Here is a 25,058-nt window from a genome sequence, read left to right as displayed (position 1 = left end):
GGCAGAGGGAGAGGGAAAATCTCAAACAGACACTGCACTGAGCGTGGAGCCTGACACGGCCCGATCCCATGATCCTGAGATCATGACCTGAGCTGAGACCAAGAGTCAGATGCTCAACTGACTGCACCACCCAGGCAACCCCCGCTTCTAAATTTCTAAAATGAAGTATTTCTCCCAAACAGAGAGCATCTCTAGTTCACAATGTACATCTTGTTAAAAATAGCCTTACTCCTCTTCAAAAGCAACTTAACCTCCCTTTGCTCTACTTACTCTTCATATTAGATGTAAGGGCTAGGCATTTTTTCTTCCCTCTCCTGTCCTAATATTTGCATTTCTGGGTTGCTCATTGTTCACAGGGTCCTTAAGTGCAATTTAAAACCAAAGGCACATAGGGAAACATGAAGTGAGTTCATTCTTTATCTTTTTATCTTTTCACTTATGCTCATCACCTTGTACACTTAAAAATACCAGCTTTGGTAGTTGTCTACATACTATGTGATAGTTATCCACTTCTCTCTCATCCTATGTCGTCACATCACCATTTCTCCTAATTCAGAAGCCAATGGCATAAACTGCTTATTTTCCTTCAAACTGTTTTTCCATTTATCTCCATATCATGCAATTGTTAAATCATATCAAAATTGCCCCTGACACAATATAGTAAAATAGACAGCATATATTATATGTATAAGCTTTCACCATTTAGAATAAGACTCTCATTATTGTCATTTCCTGACTTCAATTAGAAACTCCAAGCTCTTCCTTCATCGATCTTTTCATTCTGTCATTCATTCAACATTTCTTAAGCAATATTCTGCACACCCTGCTAGATGTTGGAATAGCCAAGACAATATATATACTATAATATATATATTCCATATTATCAAAAAAAATCTTACATACCAGTGCCTGAAATTCAAATAGTTTCTAATCTAGAATAATCAGCAATTTTGGAGTGTCAGAATTCAAAATGTACCCTGTAGTTTTCCACCTTTAATTTTTGCTATGTAAAATAATCTCTTGACTGCCATGGGCCAAGGTATTGTGTATTAAGTATTTATAGTTTTGATTAAAAATCACATTTCTGTAAATATCTCCTAATTAATAATTTATGACCAAAATACTGTAACAAATAATTGGGGATATTCATTTTATATGAATTTATAACACAATATTTGTTTTTGTATATCACCTGACAGATACTATTGCTATGTATTATTATCTGTCAGATAATCTTTTTAGTTAAGAATGTGATTTTGGGGGGCGCCTGGGTGGCTCAGTGGGTAAAAGCCTCTCCTTCAGCTCAGGCCATGATCTCAGGGTCCTGGAATCGAGCCCCACATCAGGCTCTCTGCTCAGCAGGGAGCCTGCTTCCTCCTCTCTCTCTGCCTGCCTCTCTGCCTACTTGTGATCTCTGTCTGTCAAATAAATAAGTAAAATCTTTAAAAAAAAAAAAAAAGAATGTGATTTTTGGACACCTGGGTGGCTCAGTGGGTTAAAGCCTCTGCCTTTGGCTCAGGTCATGATCTCAGGGTCCTGGGATCCAGTCTCGTGTAGGGCTCTCTGCTCAGCAGGGAGCCTGTTTCCTTCTCTTTCTCTCTGCCTGCCTCTCCACCTTCTTGTGATCTCTCTGTCAAATAAATAAATAAAATCTTAAAAAAAAAAAAAAGAATGTGATTTTCTAGTGGGTTCTAGAATTTGATATTAAAACCAAATAACGTAAGACCATAGTGCTCTCTGGGCTCAGAAAACATACATTTTTCAGTGGTGAATAATTCTCACTTTAAATTTTAAAAATAAGTGAAAGAATCACCTTGCTGGGGAGCCGAGGCGGCTCAGTCAGTTAAGCATCTACCTTCTACATCTACAGCTCAGGTCATGATGCACTGGGCTCCCTGCTCAGTGGAGACCCTACTTCTCCCTTTTCATCTCTCCCTCCCCCGGTTGTGTTCTTTCTCTCCCTTTCTCTCTTTCTCTCTCTCAAATAAACAAATAAATCTTAAAAAACAAAACACAAACCAAAAAAGAATCACCTTGCTTACAGAAGAAAGTAAGCAAGCATAAGTACAAAAAGACTTCAGTGATTTGTGAGACGTTTCTTTAATGAGTGTTCACTGACATCATTCAAATAGGTATTAATATTTATGCCAAAGTAAACATTTTACATTTTGTGGAATTTAGATGGAAAATTATGACCAAGAGGTCCTTATTCCTCAAATTTAAAAATGAAAAGTTAATATTTGGAAAATCGGTGAAGATAATTTACCAATAGACGTAAAAGTGAAAAATCATAAGATTCTTTAAATAGGTGCAGAAACATCATGTGAGAGAACACCCAACTATGCTTCATTTAAAATACTAGAAATACAAAGGAACTTTTTTGATACCAGATATCTACAAAAACATGCGTGCAGAATATATTTAATGATAAAATAATGCTTTCCCCTGAGGTTGGAAACAACACAAGAATACACTGTACCACCATATCTATTTCTCATCATGCTGCAGGTTTTAACCAGTGCAATAAGAAAAAGAAATATAAAGCACAAGAATTTGGGGCAAAAAAAGAAGAGAAACTAATTTTATTTGCCAAAGAATCTATAAACAAGTAGAATTAAGTGAATTTACCACGGTCAATGGAAACAAGGTCAACATAAAAAAATAGCATGCATATATTTCAGAAAGAAATTATTGGGAAATTAAAGAAAAAACCAAAATAAAAGATACCACAATTTTCAAATATTTGAGGAATGTGACTAAGTATGTATAAGACGGCATAACTGAAAATTACAAAATCCTCGCTGAAGGAAATTAAGGAAGACTTAAAAAACACAGGAATATGATATGTTCATGGATTGGGGCCCTCCATAATATTAAGAAGTTAATTACATTCTTTTTTTTTTTTAAGATTTTATTCATTTATTTGACAGACAGATCACAAGTAGGCAGAGAGGCAGGCAGAGAGAGAGGAGGAAGCAGGCTCCCTGCTGAGCAGAGAGCTGAATGCAGGGCTTGATCCCATGACCCTGAGATCATGACCTGAGCAGAAGGCAGAGGCCCTAACCCACTTAGCCACCCAGGAGCCCCGACATTCTTAATTAATGTATAAATTAAATGCAGTCCCACTGAAAATACCAGTTGTTTCATTGTTGTTGTTACTGTGAAAATTGAAGATCTAATTCTAAAATGGATTTAGAAATTTGCAGGATCTAGAATTCCACTATAATCTTTATAGAGAGGTGTAAAGCTGTAGAACATACACGCTCGGGTTGTGAGACTTACTGGAAAGTTATATGAAGTTATGTGGTATTGGTGGAAGGGCTAACAGTGGAGCAGAACAGAGACTAGAGTTTGACCTTTACATTTAGAGTCACGTATAACTATGACGCCTAACTGTGAAACATAAATTTTCAATAACTCTAAAAATTATTTACTTCATTAAACTTAAAAATATCTGGGAGATGGGCAGGGGATGGGTTAAATATGTGTTATGGGTATTAAGGAGGGTACTTGTAATGAGCACTGTGTGTTGTATGTAAGTGATGAATTGCTAGACTCTACACCTGAAACTAACGTTACATGGTATAACTAACCGGAATCTAAATAAAACTTGAAAAAATATATATATCTGATTTCTTCAGAGATATTATATAAAAAGACAAACAGTATAGGAAAACATACATAAATAAAAAAAAACTCATACCTCACTTATACAAATATATTTAAAATGTCCTACATGCCCATATATATTCAATTACATTTTTTTTAAAGATTTTATTTATTTATTTATTTATTTGACACACAGAGAGAGATCACAAGTAGACAGAGAGGCAGGCAGAGAGAGAGGGGGAAGCAGGCTCCCTGCTGAACAGAGAGCCCGATGCGGGACTCAATTCCAGGACCCCGAGATCACGATCCAAGCCAAAGGGAGAGGCCCAACCCACTGATCCACCCAGGCATCCAATCAATTACATTCTTAAAAGTTAGCAAATCTAAGGAGGCCTGGGTGGCTCAGTTGGTTAAGCGTCTGCCTTCAGCTCAGGTCATGATCCCAGGGTCCTGGGATCAAGTTCTGCATGGGGTTCCTTGCTCAGCGGGGAGCCAGCTTCTCCCTCTGCTTGCCGCTCCCCACACTTGTGCTCTCTCTCTCTCTCAAATATATAAATAAAATCTTAAATAAAAACGTTAGCACATCTTGAACTAAGACTTTATGAAAGATAATTTCTAGATGGCCAATAATCATATTAAGAAGTTCTTACATCATAATTATTGGAGAAATAAAAATTAAATTACAATGTGATAATGTGACACACCATTTCAGATCACTAAAGTGAAAAGAGTGGACAATATCAAATATTAGAAAGGATGCAGTGTAAGTGAAAATTTCATACATTGCTGCTTGGGAGAGTACTTTGGGAAATTCTTTGGTATTATATACTAAAGCTGAATATATTTATCCCCTATGACCCAGCAATTACATTATTACAGAGATAACAACCAGAAATCAGTGCACATGTTCCAATAATATAACCCCTAGTGGGAAATAATCCAAATATCCATTAGTAATATACATGGGAGGCTGAAGAAGGGATCTGAAAAAGTTGGGAATCTTGATATGGGAAATTGTTATTTGAGTATATACATATGTAAAAATTGGTTAGTTGTAAACCTCTGGTTTATGTTCAATTATATGTTTAATTATACCTCAATAACTAAAAATCAGGTAAAACTGATACATGTTAAAATTGAAAGAATATATATGAATTTTTGTAACTTTTGGCTAGTGACAATCAATAATCAAGTTTCCCCACTTCCCACCTACCAGCAATGCTGGCCAAATGTACAGGGGTAATTAACTTTCTGCTAGGGATGATATGAAAATCCCATTAGAAAAGTTATGCAAATTAAGTAATAGATTTTATTCTTCATTTTCTAATAGATTGGTTCTCAATATACATTTGTCTTTTTAAATCACCTTACCATCCCAGGATTTTGTTTATTCCATAAACAAATTGTTTATTTGTTTATTCCATAAAATGAGAAATCCTAAAATAAAAGATTTCCGGAAAAAAATATTCTGAGATACACATCATCTAATTTTTGTCTCACAAAAATGAATTTGTTTCACAAAATGATACACAAACACAACATGATTTGTGTTTCAAATTCAGAAGTTAAAGAGGACAACAATGCTTTGAAAATAAAAGTCAACATACATATTACTATGGAATTCAGCATTCTACCAAAGTATTAGATTCTGAGTAGATTTCCTTCATTTATAGAAGCATATATAGATTATACTCAGGTTCTTCATTTTTAATAGAATGGGGGTAATTACATGACAGAGTTGGGTGAGGAGTAAATTAGTAATTACTATTTTTCACAAGCAAAAGAAACACCTGACAAAGGGTTAATTTCAATAATATATAAAAATGGTTTCTAGTCAATAGTGCTATGAATCCAATGGAAATATGGAGAGAAAGAATACAGATTTCACAGGAAAATAATTACAAATGACACTTAGAAACATACTTAAAATCCTCAAAAGCTGGGGCGCCTGGGTGGCTCAGTTTGTTAATCAACTGCCTTCGGCTTAGGTCATGATCCTGGAGTCCTGGGATCGAGTCCCACATCGGACTCCCTGCTCGGCGGGGAGTCTGCTTCTCCCACGGATCTCTCTCTCCTCTCATGCTCTCTCTCTCTCTCAAATAAATAAATAAAATCATTAAAAAAAAAATTAAAAAAAAATCCTCAAAAGCTTGCATGAATGTAATTTGCCTGTATGTTTTCAAAGGTAAAATCCCCATATATTTGACCTGGGGATTCAATTTCTAGAAAACGAGTTTACTACTTATCTGTTTATACAAACATATAGATGCACACCCTAAACATGTTCATTACAACACTGATTGTAGCAGCAAAAGATCCCATAATTAATGTAAATATCAATCATTAAGGAACTGACTAAATGAACCACAATTTATCACTATAATGGAATTCTATATGATGGTTTAAAAAGATTATTAGGATGTGGCATAGGTTCTGGATTAAATTGTTAACTCATACAGCAAACTATAGAGAAGCCTGTACAATAAGACATTTATAACAATACATGCACTTATAATTTATGGACTGACATGCCATTTATTAGTGGTATCCAGCAAACAGGAATGTTTGGGCTTTGGGAGGAGACTTTCTTTTTAATATGTTTTCCAGTGTCGTGTTTGATTTGTTTTTTGTTTTTTGCTTTTTAAGCCATAGACTCTCCCACACAGAAATACAATGGTAACTGGAAAAAAAAAAAAAGAAGAAGATATTTCTCTCCAAGCAACCCAGAATAGTCAAAACAATTTTGAAAAAGAACAGAACTGCTACCCGAAGTAGTCTCAGCCTGCTACTTCTCCGCCATCTTGTGTAAACCTGGCGATTCGCAGACCTGTACCCCTGGGGATAAAAATATATGTGTATAAAGCTGTAAAAAAAAAAAAAGAAAAAAGAAAGGATGAATACCCAAGTTTTGTAGCAACATGGACGGGACTGGAAGAGATTATGGTGAGTGAAATAAGTCAAGCAGAGAGAGTCAATTATCATATGGTTTCACTTATTTGTGGAGCATAACAAATAGCATGGAGGACAAGGGGAGATGGAGAGGAGAAGGGAGTTGAGGGAAATTGGAAGGGGAGGTGAACCATGAGAGACTATGGACTCTGAAAAACGATCTGAGAATTTTGAAGGGGTGGGGGGTGGGAGGTTGGGGGCACCAGGTGGTGGGTATTGTAGAGGGCACGGATTGCATGGAGCACTGGGTGTGGTGCAAAAATAATGAATACTGTTATGCTGAAAAAAAAAAAATTAAAAAAAAAAAAAAAAAGAACAGAACTGGAATGGTCACATATCCGGATTTCCAAACTTACTACAAAGCTACAGTAATCAAGACTGTGTGGTACTGGCATAAGAGCAGACATACAGAGCAAAATGGAATAGAATCAAGAATCCAGAAATGAACCTCTTCATTTATGGCAAATTAGTTTTTGACAAGGGTGCCAAGAAAACTCATGGGGAACAATCTTTTTAACCAGTTTGTTTTAGAACAACTGGGTATTCACATGCAAAAAAAATGAGGTTGTGGCGATTCACAGACCTGTACCCCTGGGGCTAAAAATACATTATATGTTTATAAAAAAAAATGAGGTTGAACCCCTATCTTACAGCATACACACAAGAAAAATTAACTCAAAATGGGTTGTAGAGCTAACACTATAATCTCTTAGAAGAAAACAAGAGAAATCTTTGGGTTAAGGCAATGACTTCTTAGGTATAACACCAAATGCACAAATGCAAAAAAAAAAAGTAGGTAAACCTTCATTTTTTAAGGTTTTATTTATTCATTTGATAGAGAGAGGGTGAGAGAGAGATTAAGAGAAAGAATATGAGCAGGAGTGGGACAGAAGGAGAGGAAGAAGTAGGCTCCTCAATGAGCAGGGAGCCCAACATGGAGCTGGATCCCAGGACCCTGAGATCACGACCTCAGCTGAAAGCAGACACTTAACTTTCCTAGTCACCCAGGCGGCCCTAGATAAAACCTCTGTACCCAAATGATACCACCAAGAAAATGAAAAGACAATTCACAGATTGAAAGAAAATAAGTGCAAACTGAATATCTGATAAAGGACTTCTACACAGAATATGTAAGAATATTCACATCTCAATAAAAACACAACTAACCCATTTTTTTTTTAAAGGGCAAAGGATCTAAATTGACACTTCTCGAAAGAAGACAGACAAATGGTCTATATGAACATAAAAGGATGCTCGACACCTGTAGTCAAAGAGACAAAATCAAAAGGAGATACCATTTCCTACCCATTATTACGGCTATAATCAAAATAATGATAATAAGCACTGGTGAGGAGGGAGAAAACTGCAGCCCTCAAGCTCGGTGTTGCTGGTGGGAAAGTGAAATGGGGCACACCCTGTCGAAAACAGCTTAGCAGTCCCTCAAATCTTTAAACATAAAGTAACCACAGCAATTCCATCCTGGTTATATAGTCAAAAGAAATGAAAACATAAACAAGATGAAACCAAAGAAGGAGACAGACAATAAAAGACTCGTAATCTCAGGAAACAAACCAAGGGTTGCTGGAGGGGAGCAGGATGGGAGGGATGGGGTGGTTGGGGGATGGACATTGGGGGATATGTGCTCTGGGGAGTGGGGTGAATTGTGTAAGACTGATGATTCACAGACCTGTACCCTGGGGGCAAATAATACATTGTATGTCAATAAAAAAATGAAATGAAAACATAACCATACAAAATTTTGTATGTGACTATTCATAGCCAGCATTATTAATAATGTTCAAAAAGTAGAAACCACCAAAATGTCCATCCACTGATGACTGGATAAACAGAATGTGACACATTCACGAATGGGATATTATTCTAGAAGCGAGTCAAGAACTGAAGCATGCTGGAACATGTATGAACACTGTTCTAAATGATGGAAGTCAACCCCCCAAAACAGATGTTACGTGTTTGCGTTTATAAACGCAATAGACAAACAGACAAACCCAGAGAGATAGAAATGTACATTAGCAGTTGCTGGGGGCTGGGGAAGGAGAAATAAGGAATGAGTGCTAATGGATAGGAGGTTTCTTTCCAATGTGATGAAATTGTTCTAAACTTAGATTGTGGTGATGGTTGTCCAGTTCTGTGAACCTATTAAAAAAAAAAAAAAAACACTCATTTTAAAAAATGAGTATTATGGTATGTGACTTACATCTCAACAAACGTTATTTAAAATGGAAAACAAATATAAAAAGGCAATTTCTCTAATGCTACATCTTATAATTTCTTGCAGAAAGTAGGTACCCCATAGAGGTTCTCTAAAAGTTTGAAGATCTTAGATGAATAAACATATGAAGCCCTTTCCTCAAATAAACAGGAAGAAGGACACTTACTCAGAAATCAGAAATTTAAAAGGAGTAATTGTAAGATATATAAAATATTATAAACCTAAATAGTATAGTTGGGAATGGTGTAAAAACTAGAAGAAGAGAAAGCTATGTCCAGGGTAGGTATTATGGGGCTATGCGCTTTCACTCTGAGGTGGGAAGGGGATTTTTTATCCATGTAAATAATCACAGCCTTTTATATGAAAAAGAAAGACAACTGAAATTTTAACTATTCCATTACTTCAAAATATCTTCCTACTGATAGCTTTATTAGTGCAAGAAATAGCCAATTAAACTGAAGGATGAAAAGAACTAGCTTGTAGAGGGAAAATGAACAAGCTTCAACAGCAAACATGCATCAGCTGAAGATGTTTCAAAATTACCAGAGTTAATAATAAAAAAAAAAAGTCACTTTGATAGCGTCTTTCTTTGAGGAGCTCAGTTTTTTTCCCCCCAGACATTACCTAATTAAATCTCAAAACATGTAAGGTTATATAATCAATTCTCAGGGTTCTTTTCAGAATCTTATTGGAAAAGTAAACCTTTCTTCTGAGCATTTCAGTCTATTTATCTCTTTTGTTCTAGGCAGAAATTCGATCTTATCACTATTCTGGATAGATATTTTTGCTTCCACTTCCACATTTGCAACTCATTCGTGTCCAGTGAAGCTTGTTCTCCAGAAAGGACCCCAAACGGCTATAGGTCAAAAGTGAAATTGCATCCGTCCACCATGTTTATGATCCTCAGGTTAGTGAGGACGACCTGAACACTTATTGTGATGGATCCAAGGTTCACACTTTTCAGTATATCCTGACTGAATGCACAATGTGCTATGAAAGGTTACAGAGAATATTTTCTAAAAACTTATAGCATTTGCACCCTGTGTTAATAAGTAACTCTAACATAGTAAAGAAGGTGAAAAAAGTACAGTACAAATGTACTGAAATCAGTAAAAATACAAGTATTACCAGGAAACCCAAGACCTTTGAATCCTTGTCACTTCTTCCCCACATATTTTTTTTTCCAGAGCACATTCCTGAATTTTATAAATACTCAATTCCCCTGATTTCCTCACTACTTTTCACATATGTATTCCTAAATAACATGCTTAGTTTTGTCAGCTTTGAAATTTTTGAAGTGGAATCCTAATGTATTTCTTGATTTGTATTTTTTATTCAATATTCTCTTTGTGAAATTCACCTATGTAGATGTGAGATATTCAGCTGAAAAATTTATTTTTAGAAGATTTTATTTATTTATTTATTTGAGAGAGAGGGAGAAGAAAAGAGTGAGCGAGCATGCGCACAAGGTCGGGGGAGGGATGAAGCAGACTCCTCTCTGAGCAGGGAGCCCTACATAAGACTCAGTCCCAGGACCCTGAAATCATGCCCTGAGCTGAAGACAGATGCTTAATCGATCGAGCCACCCAGGCGACCCTGAAAAACTTCTTTTAATAATGAATGGTTGTTGATACTTCTTTAAACTTAAAAACACTGCTTTCTGAGACCACTTGGACATATATTCCTATTCACTTATATGCTTAAGAATTTGGTAAGTACTATGAAGACTTTAAAGATGTAAGACTCATGGAAAGTTTATAATGAGATAAATTTAAGTAGATTGAATTATTTTCTCAGAATACAGCACAATTAAGTGCAGGGACTTTGGAGTCAAGAGACTTTAATTTGGATCTTCATTTTCCCATTTGTCTGTTGATTCACCTTGGCTAACTCCATCTCTTTCTCCCCAATTTTTTCATTGATAAAATGGAAGTGAACATATTTATCTACTTCATATGATTATGATAATGCAAAAATAGTAATTGGGAAAAATGAACACTCTATAAATAAGGTTTGCTATAATTAAAATAAAGGCATCCTCAAATTTATGACCTAATTATTTTTCTTTCTTCCTTTAGTCACAACATAATAAATTGGGTTTCTATTCTTGAAAGTAAGAATCATAAAATCTAAAGTCTTTATGAAATTAAAACAAAAATATTATTTCAAACATTTGTAGAATATGTTAATGTAACTGACATAACATTTTGATATCCAACTGCATGGTTTTTCCAGTTAATTTCTCTCTTCTCTGATCCTTTGCTAATAAATACACTACATTCAGGAAAGGCTGATAAAATGAGAACAAAAATTATTCTTTGAGTTTTTCCACTCTTTAAAGGACTTGGGGTACCTGGGTGGCTCAGCTGGTTAAGCATCTGACTTCATCTCAGGTCATGATCTCAGGGTCCTGGGATTAGAGTCCTGCACTGTCCTCAGGCTCTCTGCTCAGCGGGGAGGCTGCTTTTCCCTCTCCCTTTGACTTCCCCCAACTCACATTCACTGGTTCTCTCTCAAATAACGGCAATCTTTTAAAAATTAAAAAAAAAAAAGCACTTGGGAAAGTGTTTAATAGAAGAAACAAATATTCTTGAATACCATGATTTTCAATGATAAGAAAATAGCTTGAGAGAAAAAAATGTTTTGTTTTTGCTTTAATTCTGACTCTTGTAAGACCTAAAATATGATAATCACATACAAAACATAGGATGAAAAGAAATTCATGATTATCTAAGAGATGTTTTCTCAACACAAGGTGATAAGAATTTCACCAGAGGGTAGGAAAAGAATAAAAGTGCTGTTTACAGGATATAGGTGATTTCTGGTGGTGGGTCCCAGGACCCTTCCTGCTTTAGAGCCCCAAAATGAGATGAACTATGTGTATATATATATATATATATATATATATATATATTTTTTTTTTTTTTTTTTCCTAGTATATACCTCACTGAGTCTGGGGGTAATTGCAGAGCATGAGTTGTCCAGGATGCTGTGTAAAATACTGTAATTCTTACAGAGGACTTGCAGCTAACATAGCACCTATGCATTAGGAAACCATTGTCTGAGGAAAGTGCATAAACAGGGCCTGAACATACCCTGTGTCTTGTACAAGCCAGCAGACAGAAGCAAGAAGAGCTAAGAATTTTGAGAAGTCAGGAGCGTTGTAAACTTGTTGAAAGACCAACATTTTCTGAAGGGACACTGAGGTTGGGTCCAAGAAGACATACAGTATAGGGAACGGAGAACTGGAAGTCATGGTGAGAACTGCACTTCCGCCATAGATGCTTCAGAAACCAACGGCAATGTTCTCCATCTGATGGAGCCACACTTCAGCACAAGCCAGCAGTGAAAGGAGCTAACCAAGAATCAACTGCAAACCCAGTTCCCACACCTCCTCTATTTAGTAAGCTCTCCTGTACCCAGAAGCTCCCAGAGAAGAACAGACAAGAAAGAACGGGGAAGAATACAAACTGATCATAGTAATCCAAAATTGTTTCAATTTTAAACCACAAACAATAAAATTACTATTAATGACAAAAGTAACTTTTCCTCCACAGAATGGGAAAGCAGACTCATAAGCTAAGTTCAACTTCCCATCAGTTAATGTTTTCTCCATATTTGAAGTTTTTGTGACTATATAAAATTCAAATCTACTATAAAATAAACTTTTATGAAAATTGTTTTTCTTGGGATAGACTGACTGAAACATTTTAAGCTAACAGTCTAAAAAAATTAGGGCAAAAAAAAAATACAGCCTTTTTTTTTTTTCTTTTTAAATAAATTCCACTGAAACAAGCACAGGCAATCTTCAGTGTTCCTGGGCCACTAAGGTCATACATCTTGATTTTTTTCCCATTTCTGATTTAATAAGGGTATATCCCTCCTCATATCATTGAATGATAAATGCTAGGGGTAGTTTCCCTAGTGGCTTAATTTCCAAGGATCCCTTGCTTGGTCAACTCAGTGCAACATTGGCAGGAATCTCACACAGCAGTGGTCACTACAAGTTTTGTCCTACCTGAGGAATCATTATTCTCTGCAGAAAAGATTGTAAAAGTTCCACAATATTACATATGTTACTAATGACTTGAGATGTCTTCACAGGAACAAATCCATTACAGGAATACCCAATGGCTAGAGTCAAGCTATAAGGATAAAGATAAAATCAAAACATGTTACTTTGCAGAAGAAACTATAGCTACCACCTCCCTTTTTAGTGGTTTTTATTTTTTGTAATTTAAAATGTTTTCTATAATGAATGTGCATTATTGGGGTAATATAAATATAATAAAGAAATAAAGTTGTTGTTTTTTTTTGAGAGCTAGATAGGAATATCATAGTCAGTTGATTCAAATGCCTCATATTAGAGGTTGGTTAATTAAGGTCCAGGGAGGGTTCTGGGCCTAGGTCACACTGCTAATCAATGAAAAAGACAGCAGTCACTCTCAAAAGTTTTTTCCATTAATCTGATCTAGGTAGGAACTGGTGGACTGAAAAGGCAGAACACTGTTCAGACAATTCTTGGAAAGGAAGGCAACATCTTCATAACTGAGCTCATAAACCCTACTGCATAGATCATGTCTTTTTAATGGTTTTACCTGCATCTGATAATGGATAGCAAATTGTCTCACACCAAGAGAATTGTCAACAACTTTTCAAATGATGAATAAATATAATGTGTACTGTGAATTCACGCTTTTCAGTCATTCAGAGAACTGTCATTAGAGTTGCAACCTACACACTGTGTATTTCACATTATTCTTGGTACCAAAATAAAGATATTTTATTTGAAACCATAGCAACATTTCCGATTATGCAAAAGAAAGACGGAGGGTGAAGATTGATGTCTAACAATAACCTATGATGCTTTACCGTGTTTTATCATCGTAATACTTTATTATAACTAGTTTCAGTTCAAAGAATTTCAGTATTGCCAGTTTCCTTCTGAAGTTCCTACTTCTAATTTCAATGAATTTTACTTGTGATATTAACTAGAAAGTGTCAGCTGATTTTCTCCCAGATTCTGTTTTCCAGTGGAAAAAAAATGGAAATTAATGAGAGCTTAAGTTTTGAAATTATGTCATCTTCTGAAAGACAGATCTTAAATTAAGCCCCACGTTTTGGGAGTAAAACGTGTATCTTAATAAACTTTACTAGGGGCCTCAACTTGTATTTTCCAAGAAGAAGGGAAAAGGATGGAAATAACCTGCTTCTACCAAGCACTCTTCTATGTTCTTCAATCTATTTAAGGAAGAATAAGATGAAAACAATTGAAGATAATTTCAGAAAAAACATATGCCAGGACCCTTAAATAGATTTTTAAAAAAATCAAAAGGGAGATTTTTAATATGTAAATATCAGAAGAATTTAGTAATTTTATTTATGACTTAAATTCAGTTTTGAACTTTTTATCAACTATAATGAGAATGTTTAATTTTTCAAATGGAAATATCAATACTGGTTTATTTAGACCATTATTTTTTACCCCCATTAATTTCTAAAAGTGATTTGTCATGCAAATTCTTATTAAAAAATACTGAGTAATATAAACCAATATTTAGGTAAAAACTACTTGTCTCACATAGCTCCTACCAACTTATAATTTGGTGGAGGGTCTAATGTTAAAACATACCTCAGATAAAAGTTCCTTGTGGAGGATGAAGCTCATGAAATCCTGGTTCATAGTTTTAAGATATTCTAAAAATCATGGAAAATAATAACTAGCAGAGTTCTTAGTCTGTCTTTATTAGTATTGATGGCCTTAAGCAACTGTGGTAAACCCTGGATAGACATCAAACCATTGTAGGACACTGGTAAGTGCTGGGGTATCCCTCTTCACTAACTGAATAAGCAACTAGATTGAATGGTTTAGGAATTGTCTCCTGATTTTACATCCCCAATAAGATCACCCATATCAGTTTCTCCACCACTGCTTGGAATACATTTAAAACTGTTTTCTGTTCTTCAGTTGATTATTTTAAACATTTTTCATATGAATGTATTCACAATGTCTATTTTTTTTAAAAATCATCATAAAAGGCGATTATTGCCCCCAATTACTAATTCAAAGTAAAAATGAGCATGAAGATTGATCTTAAGTGCTAGATTTATATACTAGAGATCAACATTCTACAAAAACCAAATGAAAAAGGAATGCAAACATTTAATTCAGTTAGCCTATCTATATTATGTAGTAATGCATTAAAACTGTTACTATTTACATATGCCTGGAAATATAGGGGAAAGGGAGCAAATATATAAAGCTATTTTTAGATCTAGTACACATGAGAGAGATTTTAATAGAATATCCTACTAGTTCAAAAGGTAAGGAACATTAATTTCAAGTAGGGGCTATAACAGTTTTTAGGAATGAGGCTTTTGAAACTTACCATGAATGGTAGACAGTTTATTTACTGATAAACCTCTTAGACCGATAAGTACCTTGTCACTGTATTTCAGGTAAAAAGAACAACATCATCAAGGTTACAATTCAAAACATGGTTTGGCTTCATCTCCTGTGTTGTGGTCCAGAGAAGGTGAGAACATGACTAAATCAGGGCCCTTCAGGATTAATCATGGACCTTTGCTAGGAAAGAGAAATCTTTTTGCTAGGAAAGAGAAATCTTTACTGGGAAAAAGAAATCTTTTCACTGAAATTCAGAGACTAAAATTCACGTAAGCCTGAAGCTGGCAATGTTATCATCATCACCATATCAAGACAGCCAATATGAAAATAAAACTTACTCTGAGGAAGGAAAAAACAATAGATGAGTAATGTGGTCCTAAATCTGGGATAGTAAACTTAAAAGACTGACAGGGAAAGGATGTAAATGTGTAAAGCAGTATCTATAAAATCAAATGGATCGGTGGGATCTGTGGAAAATGAAGATATACTCTATTCATAAAAAAATGAAATTTGATTTTATTTCAAGTATTATTCTGATCACAACAGCTTTGTGACCAGATTTTTCTTGGTGGGTACCAGATGGCAACTCCTGCATGAATCTTAGAGGGTTTGAGGTAATCTAGCCTTTCAGTTATACATCAATTTTCCTTCTTTCACTCTTTCTTTCTTCCTTCTTTTCCTTCCTTATTTTTCATTGTATTTCACCACTTGGCAACAAGAAAATACATATACTATTTGTGCAACATAGAAGACAAAAAAAATAACAATGAAAGAGTATATGTTTCACTGGAAGAATCTGAAAAGTATTAACAATTCTATTTTAAAGTCAGTTAGCCTGGCAGTGGACTTAAAATATGGTTTAGGGCACTATGTCTCCAGGTGTGGGCACTGGACTAGCAACTAGTATCAGCATCACCTGGAGACTTGTTAGAAATGCCAATTCTCAGGCCCCACCCTAGACTTCCTGTATTAGAAACCACCACCTGCCTTCCTTGTGATTCTGAGACACTCAAGTCTCAGAAGCAATTCTTTGGGGAAGTGGCATGATGGTCAGGAAGCCATTCAGTGATTCATGCATTAAATGAGCCTATGCTATTTCAGAGGCAGAGGTAAGTACTTGAGTATATAAAGCCTCAAGAGGAATGGCTGATATATTTTATGCATAAAATAGTTTCTCGCTATGGTAGTAACATACACAAATGAATGTGAGCAAGAAAAGGAGAGCAAGATTAATGTAGGGTTTAAAGATGAGACAACACAGTTGTTTAGGCTAAATGGATATAGTACCTAGGTTTAAATGCCAAATTTGTCATCTCCTCCCTATGCTAAACCTCTCTGCCCCAGTGCTCCCATTTCTATAATGGAAAGGAAAAGAATAATGCCTGCTCCTTATGATTCTCATGGGGATTAAGTGAGTTAGTGCATGTGAAGTACTTAGATTAGGCTGGACACATGATACACGCTCACTAAAATCTAGTTTGATTCTATAGTTGCCATATACTATTCCATAACCAATAGCCACATGGGACAGTTTAGATTTAAATTAAAAAAATTAAAATGTTTCATTAGCCACACTTCACGGGCTCAATAACCACAAATATCATGGAATATTTTCATCATCAGAAAAAGTTCTAGTAGACATCAGTGCTTTAGACTATGAGAGTACTATGCTAATGACAGAGTCAGAGAGGTAAGGGACGTGGTTTTTTAGGTAAAAAATGAGTTCCAAGTCTCTGCCCTGTCATCACACGAAATGGTAGCCATCAACCTCCTCTTTTAAAAGGCCTAGTCCCTTCTCATGTGGCCTGCGGTCTCATCCTGGGACCCTGAAGCTCAGGCAGGCTGAAATGTAAACCCAGCTGGAGTCGACCTTGTTCACTGGGAAAGCCTTCTATGCCAACCAAGTCTGTTCTTCAGACAGGTCAGCGAGGGAGAACTTCCATGTGCTCAAGCTTCTATCCCCGCTTGCCAATAGGGGGCCTCAATGCCACCAAGATATGCATTCTTCCTCAATCCTGAAATATGACATGTGAACTCAGTTTGGAAGGTACTAAACAGGAAATCAAAAGAAACATAAGTCTATGTATATCCTATTATAAAATCTCAGTTCAAAAAATACAAAATTCATCAGTAGGTATTTCGATGTGGACATTCTACTATCATCTCTGTTGAATACATCCTGGAATTCAAGGGCATTTTGAAGCAGCATCCAGTCTTCCTTTCTTATCATGTCTCTTCCTGAGCTCTTTCATGAAGCCTCTACTCTAGTTCCTCAGGCTTCCTTTCCAAACCCTGATTATACCATGTTCATTTGCACTTCTGCACATTTGCTCATGTTGTGCCCCCTCTCTGGCTGGAATGGCTGCTCTAATTTCTTCTTCATATATCCAAATCACTCCATCCATAAATTTCCAGTTCAAGTCTTACCTTCTTGAAGCCATTTATGAATAGTTCTCACATCTCTACTACTAAAGAATGTCTGTAACACATAATACAGAATTTTATTATATGACATACATCCTCTTCCATTTTATAACATACATATTCCTCTAACTTGAAAGCATATCTTAAATCATCCTTCACAATTTAAATATATCTTGATTTTTAAGAAATAACATTGTATTGACTGCACTTGTCTATTATAATGGAGGACAGAACAATAATTGCTAGACCACTATTCTTGAGAAAGGAAAGTAGGTTCTAAAAGACATTTGGAGGGAGGGGCCTTCCAGAACAGCATGACCAATTCATCAATAGTACATTCAGTTTAATCTGAGGTAGGTGTTAAATATGATGATGAAACTCATGAAGTTTGTGACAGCCCCAGTTCCCTCAGTAAGGCAAGAGCCAAACTGGCCAGGAAGAGGGTAGATGGAGGAAGAGATGGTTGAAATTTGAAGAAAAAAACAAAAAACAAAAAACAAGAAAACATGTAAGTCTTCTGAATAAGTAGGAAATAGAATGGACTAGAGAACTGTCAGAGGAGAATAAGAAGGGGAAAGAATGTTCCCTATAAGGACAAAAACAGATTTTTTGCTAATGATTGTCTTTTGTGTTTGGGGCAAAAATTGTATCTAATACATTAAAGTATATAAAATAAGATTCCTATAAAGATTCCTATCCCTTCCTATAAAAGGTTTCAGAATTCAAAAACTCTGTCAAATTCTGAATGCCTACAAAAGGCTGCCATAAAGAACATGAGACTTAGAAGAAAGAATGAGATAGAATGTTAAGTATCTCTATTATAAAATTTAATTAAAATAAATGTATAATAATGCTGCTTTTTATTCATAATAACTGGCTATTTTAAAAAGGATGGCCCTGAAAGAGAATTGTTTGTCTCCTATTTAATTTTTATCAGCCCATACTTCTCCTCACCAACCCATTAGTCATCTTGACTTAACTGTATTTGTCTATGGAGGGGATAAAAATTGATAGCTCCTAAACACACATTAACGAGTAATTTGAGATTTATAGAAGAAAATAAAAGTAAAACAAAGAAGGGCCAGTGTAGGTAATGCTATCACATAGGCAAAATGAAATAATCCATACACAGTGTATATGGATGCATGTATGTGGGTGCATGCAAGAGAACACTGAGTTGTGACTCAACCGTAAAACATTGCTATAAAACCTTTATAAAATAACCAAATACACTTTTGTATGTAATTTGTCTCTTTATGGAAAGGACCTTTTCTATATACTATACTGATGTTTAAAAATTGACAATCTAGAATTGACAATCTAGCAGTAAAAAATTGACAATCTAGCCATAAAAAAATCTGGCTGTAAAACATTTTTACAGGTAAAATATGGAATGACTTAGCTATAGATGATGTTCAAATAAGGAGAGAATCCCAGTCTCAGGGCACCTGGGTGGCTCCGTTTGTTAAGCGACTGCCTTCAGCTCAAGTCATGATCCTGGAGTTCCAGAATTAAGTCCTGCATCAGGCTCCCTGTTCAGCAGGGAGTCTGCTTCTCCCTCTGACCCTCCCCCATCTCAGGTTCTCTCTCTCCCTCTTTCTCCCTCTCTCAAATAAATAAAAAAAATCTTTAGAAAAAAAGAATCTTAGTCTCAAAGATCAATCTAAATGAAAAAGATGTTTTAGTAACAAAATGGAATAGATACAAGGTGCCTATCAGCTGTTACTTGGATAGTACAGAAACTGACTACATGATATTAGCTCTATTTCTCTGGATGGAAGTCCAGAGAAGAATGGGGGCAACACTGAAGAGAAAAACAAACTGTAGACAATGATAAAAAGGACCCAGGCCCATTAACCTCCATCTCCATAAGACTTCCAAAGCAAGTATCACCTATATATCTTTTTTTTAATTGAAGCATAGTTGACATATTAGTTTCACATGTACAACATAGTGATTCAACATTTATATATATTATGCAACGATCACCATAATAAATCTAACTACCATCTGTCACCAAAGTTGTTATAAAATTAACTGTATTCCCCATGTTGTATATTGCAGTATGCTGTCTTATTTATAACTGGACGTTTGTACCTTTTAATCCCCTCTCCCTGTTTGGCTCTCTCCCTACCCTCCTCTCCTCTGGCAACCACCAGATTGTTCTCTTTGTCTATGAGTCTGTTTTAGTTTTGTTTATTGCTTTGTTTTATTTTTTTACATTCCATGCACAAGTGAGATCATATGGTATTTGTCTTTCTCTGTCTGACTTACTTCACTTAGCATAATATCCTCTAGGTGTATCCACGCTATTGTAAACGACAAGATCACCTGCATGTCCTGACTTGGAAGAACAATGTTTATTAAATCATACAGTAATGTATAAGCAAATAGAAGAAAAAGGAAAAAAAAACTAATACAAAGACACGAAACTAAAAATTATTTCAATTCTGTTTCCTATTAACGATTAGCAAGGTGAGAAATGAGCCTATACATAGAACCGAATAGAAGGCATCTTTGAAAATCCACATTCTTGGCTTAGTTAACATTTGTCTCTCCTTCTACCATACAAAGAAGCAGGCTGAATGATTAGAATGGAAAAAAAAATTAACTTTATTAAAACTGCAAGACCATTATTCTCAGTAAATAATAGATTTATCATTTTGAAATTCTGGATACTTTAGATGATTCAAGTTTCCATTAGCAGTTTTCCATTAACATTGCTTTGTAACAGGAAATGAAATAACTTATATAATCTTTAAAAATGACATTAAAAATAAATGATTTGTTGAGATAGCTACTGAAATAAAGACAATGAAGTTGCACCTATTGACAAATAAATGGAGATGCTGCAAAGTCCTTTCTTTCCCAACTATACACAAAAATAAAGTTCTTTTTCCAGTACAATATTTTAATTAAATCCATTCTTCTTGGAATTAGAAGTAAATAAAAATGAGATTAACAGATTCCATTATTTTAAAAAAATCCAATACACTGTGGACATTTTCAGGCCAAGCAAGTATGGCAACATCAATAGCTACATCCCCCAAATGTGAAAGACAGCAATAAAGTAATGCAGGTGGAGGGCTGTGACAATTCATCCTAAGTGGCCAGTGATATTGATGAATCAGTATCCTGCATCATGAGAACAACTAGACAATCCAAAGTCAAGTCTTAGATTTCTCTCTCTCAACTTCTCTTAACATTGATTAGGCAATCAATTTTGTCTTAAAATGCAATGGCATCTCCTCACAATTTTGAATGTTTTTGAGTCATAGGCTATATCCAGGTTAGGATAATGCAAGCTGAAGAACTCAGTCCCTGCTATTAGGGAGTATGTAATCAACAGGTCATCTTTTACTTATAGCACAAGTAGGACACTAAGTCATTATCAGAAAATGAGCAGCTTTTTCCTTTAGCCTATTACTGTCCAATCTCAAAAATCAATCTGAGATTGTTTTTCTCATCAATTGCTTGATAACTGACATATAACCTCTGAAATGATAGTCTGATTTTGCTATAAATGTGAAACAAATACAAATCTGCAAAAATCTCTTGATTTCCATAGTATACCTAGGGTGTAATACCAGAAAAAAAAAAAAATCACAAGAAAAGAGTCATTAAAAAAAATACTTTAGGAAAAACAAGAGTTAGCTAATCTTTAACACTCTAGAACTTCTTTTTGTCTGTTTTTTGAGTATCCTCACTTCTTTTTCAGTAGCTTTCTTTCTCAACCATCATAACCATGTTGCCCTAAGAGCCTTCCCAGTTTTGAATCCTCCAAGCTCTGTATTTCCTCCCCTCCCTTCTGGGGGCCTGCCATAGCAGCCTTCTGGCAGGTAGCTGGTCATGCATCACTGGGCACCTACTATTTTGCCCAGTGGCACAAATGGCCAAGCTACCCCAAAAAAAAAAAGAAAAAGAAAAAGAAAAAAAAAAAAAAGGAAGTTATTTTGAAACAGGTTGCCTGATACTTACTAAAATGGAGCTTAAAGTCATGGGTCCAGCGATATATATACTATAAATCACTTTACTCAGATTCATTTTTAAAAGTTCTATACCTATGGTGAATACTGTGAAGTGTGTAAACCTGGTGATTCACAGACCTGTATCCCTGGGGCTAATAATACAATACATGTTAATAAAAAATAATAATAATAATTCCTATTATTTTTTAACACAAGTGTATCAATGTGACATCAGACTCTTTTGGAAAGAGAATGAATTATGATACTATGGAAATTTCTTCAATCAAATGTAGAGGCTTATGACTTGAAGAGTCTTATCAAGTAGGAATATTCTCATTGATCCATTAAGGTCCAGAACTTGCTTGAAAACATGTTTAAGGATATTTCTGAAAACCTGAAATTATAGGGAATCACCATTTTTTTCAGAAATACAACAGAATTTTGGAGTGTTATTATCAATTGAAACTTGTACAATTTAATTTGTCCAATTTGCAAATATATGGAGCCACCAGAGCTCATGGCATTATAACACTACAAAATACAATGGAATGTTAGAGGCATGGTAATTAGGTTTGTTTTCCTCTTGCTGAGTTTTACACAGCAATATATTTTCCTTAAAATTATGGGTTATACAACTTTTCTCTCTGAAGTCAGTCTAATAACATGGATGAACATGAGTCTAAGTTGTGTGAAATATTGATTTATCTACCCAAACTAATAATTTTTAAAATGACATCTTCAAAGTGTCCATTTCATATAGGAAAAAATTATTATATCACACAATCCCAATTTTATATGAAAAATGATAAATAAAAAGATTAGAAACATTTCAAATTAAGTAGTTATACGTAGATGTACAATTAAAGGTGAATTTAAGTCATCTTTTTTATCCCAACATTTTCCAAATTGATTTCAATTACCATGAATCACTTTCAGAAACAGAAAAATGTATGTTATTTAAAAAAAATTCTGGAAGAAAATCACGTTTTGATTTAATGGACTAATATGAACATTCAGGCATGGTCATGAATTCTTCAAATGGATAGCACCCTGTAGACATGAATGGAAAAATATTACTCTGAAAAACTCACGGTTAAGATATTTGTGGGGCAATATAATAAGAGATACCTAATGATGCCCATCCATCGTCAGTACCTGTAAATACATCAGAGGGACAAATAAGGCATGATTAGAGGGTGACCCATCTAAAGGTAACCCCCAACTAATTCAACAAGACTTTGAACTTGACACTGATTAAAACCTTAAGTAAACTTAACAGCATGCTACAATCTCAATTTCCTTCCCAGATACACCAACCTCTACCCTTAAGCCAGTCACCTGGAACAAAACTCAATCAATTTCTCCTTTTCTCTCATTCTACCAAACCCCACATTAGATTAGTCAATAATCCATTAATCCCATCTCACCCAGACTACTCCACAAAATACATTTGAATTATTATAATTCCTAAAATCTGAATGTGCCTTATATAAACTGTAATTGCAGCATTGATACATTGTTTATCTTCTCTGTTAAAAACTTCCATTACATTGATGGTGTATATAACAATTAATAGCATCTTGGTATCAATGAAATGCAACATGTATATATTTCTATTTGTGTGTATATCTATATAATATTATTTTATTATTTTTGTGTATTTATTCTCCAATATACTGAATAACAGATGTCTTCTAATTTATTGACACTTTTTGGACCTCAATAAACATCTTTCCAATTTCCTTAGTAAATTGGAAATCTGTATTTGGGGCAAAATTATACACAAGACTCCAGGAAAAGGTGTATATGAAGACATAGAGACAAAGGGAATTTAGGCACATCTATTTCTTTATTAAACATCATCATTTTGCAGAGAAGATTTTAGGAACATTAAATTATGTGTAAATTTATGGATCTCTCTTGGCCTTTATTGTTCTAAGTAAGGAATAGTTTGGGGCTAATCAGTACCTTTAGGGATTGATATAAGTAATCTGTGCCTTAATAGTTCCAAGGGTATCAATGCCTTCATAAAAATATTCCACCAGTTCATATAACATTTTAAAACAGTAAAGTAGAGATGTTGTAGGAACTCTCTTAAAATTTTACAGTTCTGTGAGTCTACTGCGTTAGCTACATACACATTCTAGAAAAAAGGAAGTGAAAGATAACATTATACTTTTCTTACTAAGATTTTATAATAAAAATGTGAATTACTCTCAATAGGTAATTTATCTTTATACATAATTGAGTTAAAAGAAACATGGTTCAAGATCACACTAAATAAAATTTGAGGCAGATGTCTTCCAACTGCCATTGCATTTAGCTAAGAAAGGTGTCCAGCTGCTAAGAGTGAGTACTAAAGATCTTGGTGGCCTTACTTAGCATCTGTGTTACTTTTAGCAAATTAATTAGCCTCTCTGTCCCTCATTTTCATCCTTTGTAGACTAGGGATAAGACAAACCCCTTTAGAGGACTTCTGCGAGGATTAAATGAAATAACCCAGCAAACCATTGCTTGCAAGTATTCAATGAATCTTGGTTATATTACTCTTGATACTATTATTATCCAGCAATATTATAAAGTAGGCTCAAATATCAGGTAATCAGTGGATACTATTACCTGAAACAGTAGCAGAAGATACCATTTGCAATGCATATATCTAGAATGTTCATCTTAAAATTATTAATTCTCTGGGGATTTTTAGAATGGTAATGGCAGTATTTCCCAAAGCATGTTCTATGGGAATAATAGTGGCTAAGTAGCCACAACTGCATGGAACACTAAAACTAAAGGATGACAGTTTCCATTTTTTTTTCATTTATTTTTTATTTTAATTCCATTATACCTCATATACTGTGTTATATTAATTTCAGGTGTACATTATAGTGATTTGACACTTCCATATTTCACCTAGTGCTCATTACAGCAACTGTACTCCTGAACACCGATCAACTATTTCATCCACTCCCCACCCATCCCCCTTTTTGTAACCATCAGTTCTCTATAGTTAAGAGTTGGTTTTTTGATTTGTCTTTTTTTTTTCCTTTGCTCATTTGTTTTGTTTCTTAACTTCTACATATGAGTGAAATCATATGGTAGTTGTCTTTCTTTGACTGGCTTATTTCACTTAGTATTATGCTCTGTAGCGCCATCCATGTCATTGCAGATGGCAAGATTTCATTTTTATGAGTGAATAATGGTGTGTGTGTGTGTGTGTGTGTGTGTGTATTTTTTTTTCACTTCTTCTTTATCCTTTCATCTATCAGTGGACACTGGGCTGCTTCCATAATTTGACTGCTGTAAGTAAAGCTCCAATAAACATAAGGGTGCAAGTATCCCTTGAGTTAGTATTTTTGTATTTGGGGGTAAATACCCAGTAGTGTGATTACTGGGTCATAAGGTAGCTCCATTTTTACTTTTTGAGGAAACTCCATGTTCTCTTCCACAATGATTATACCAGTTTGCATTC

General features: G+C 34.9%; 1 protein-coding gene across 4 annotated transcripts in view; it reads right to left on the bottom strand.

The window, feature by feature from the left end:
- Positions 1-25,058, bottom strand: part of NKAIN2 (sodium/potassium transporting ATPase interacting 2) — a 1,050,746-nt gene that overhangs the window by 674,303 nt on the left and 351,385 nt on the right. The window contains exon 2 of one of the 4 annotated variants that reach the window (XR_007128250.1): positions 22,681-22,744. The exons of the other annotated variants lie outside the window; for them this stretch is intronic. The gene's annotated coding sequence lies outside the window, so the exon portion shown is untranslated. The remainder of the gene's footprint in view (positions 1-22,680; positions 22,745-25,058) is intronic. 4 annotated transcript variants of the gene reach the window in all.

This window comes from Lutra lutra, chromosome 6 (genome assembly GCF_902655055.1).
Source record: "Lutra lutra chromosome 6, mLutLut1.2, whole genome shotgun sequence".
Lineage (NCBI taxonomy): Eukaryota > Metazoa > Chordata > Mammalia > Carnivora > Mustelidae > Lutra > Lutra lutra.
The sequence above is the reverse complement of the archived record's forward strand: the minus strand, read 5'-3'. Positions and strand labels throughout refer to the sequence as shown.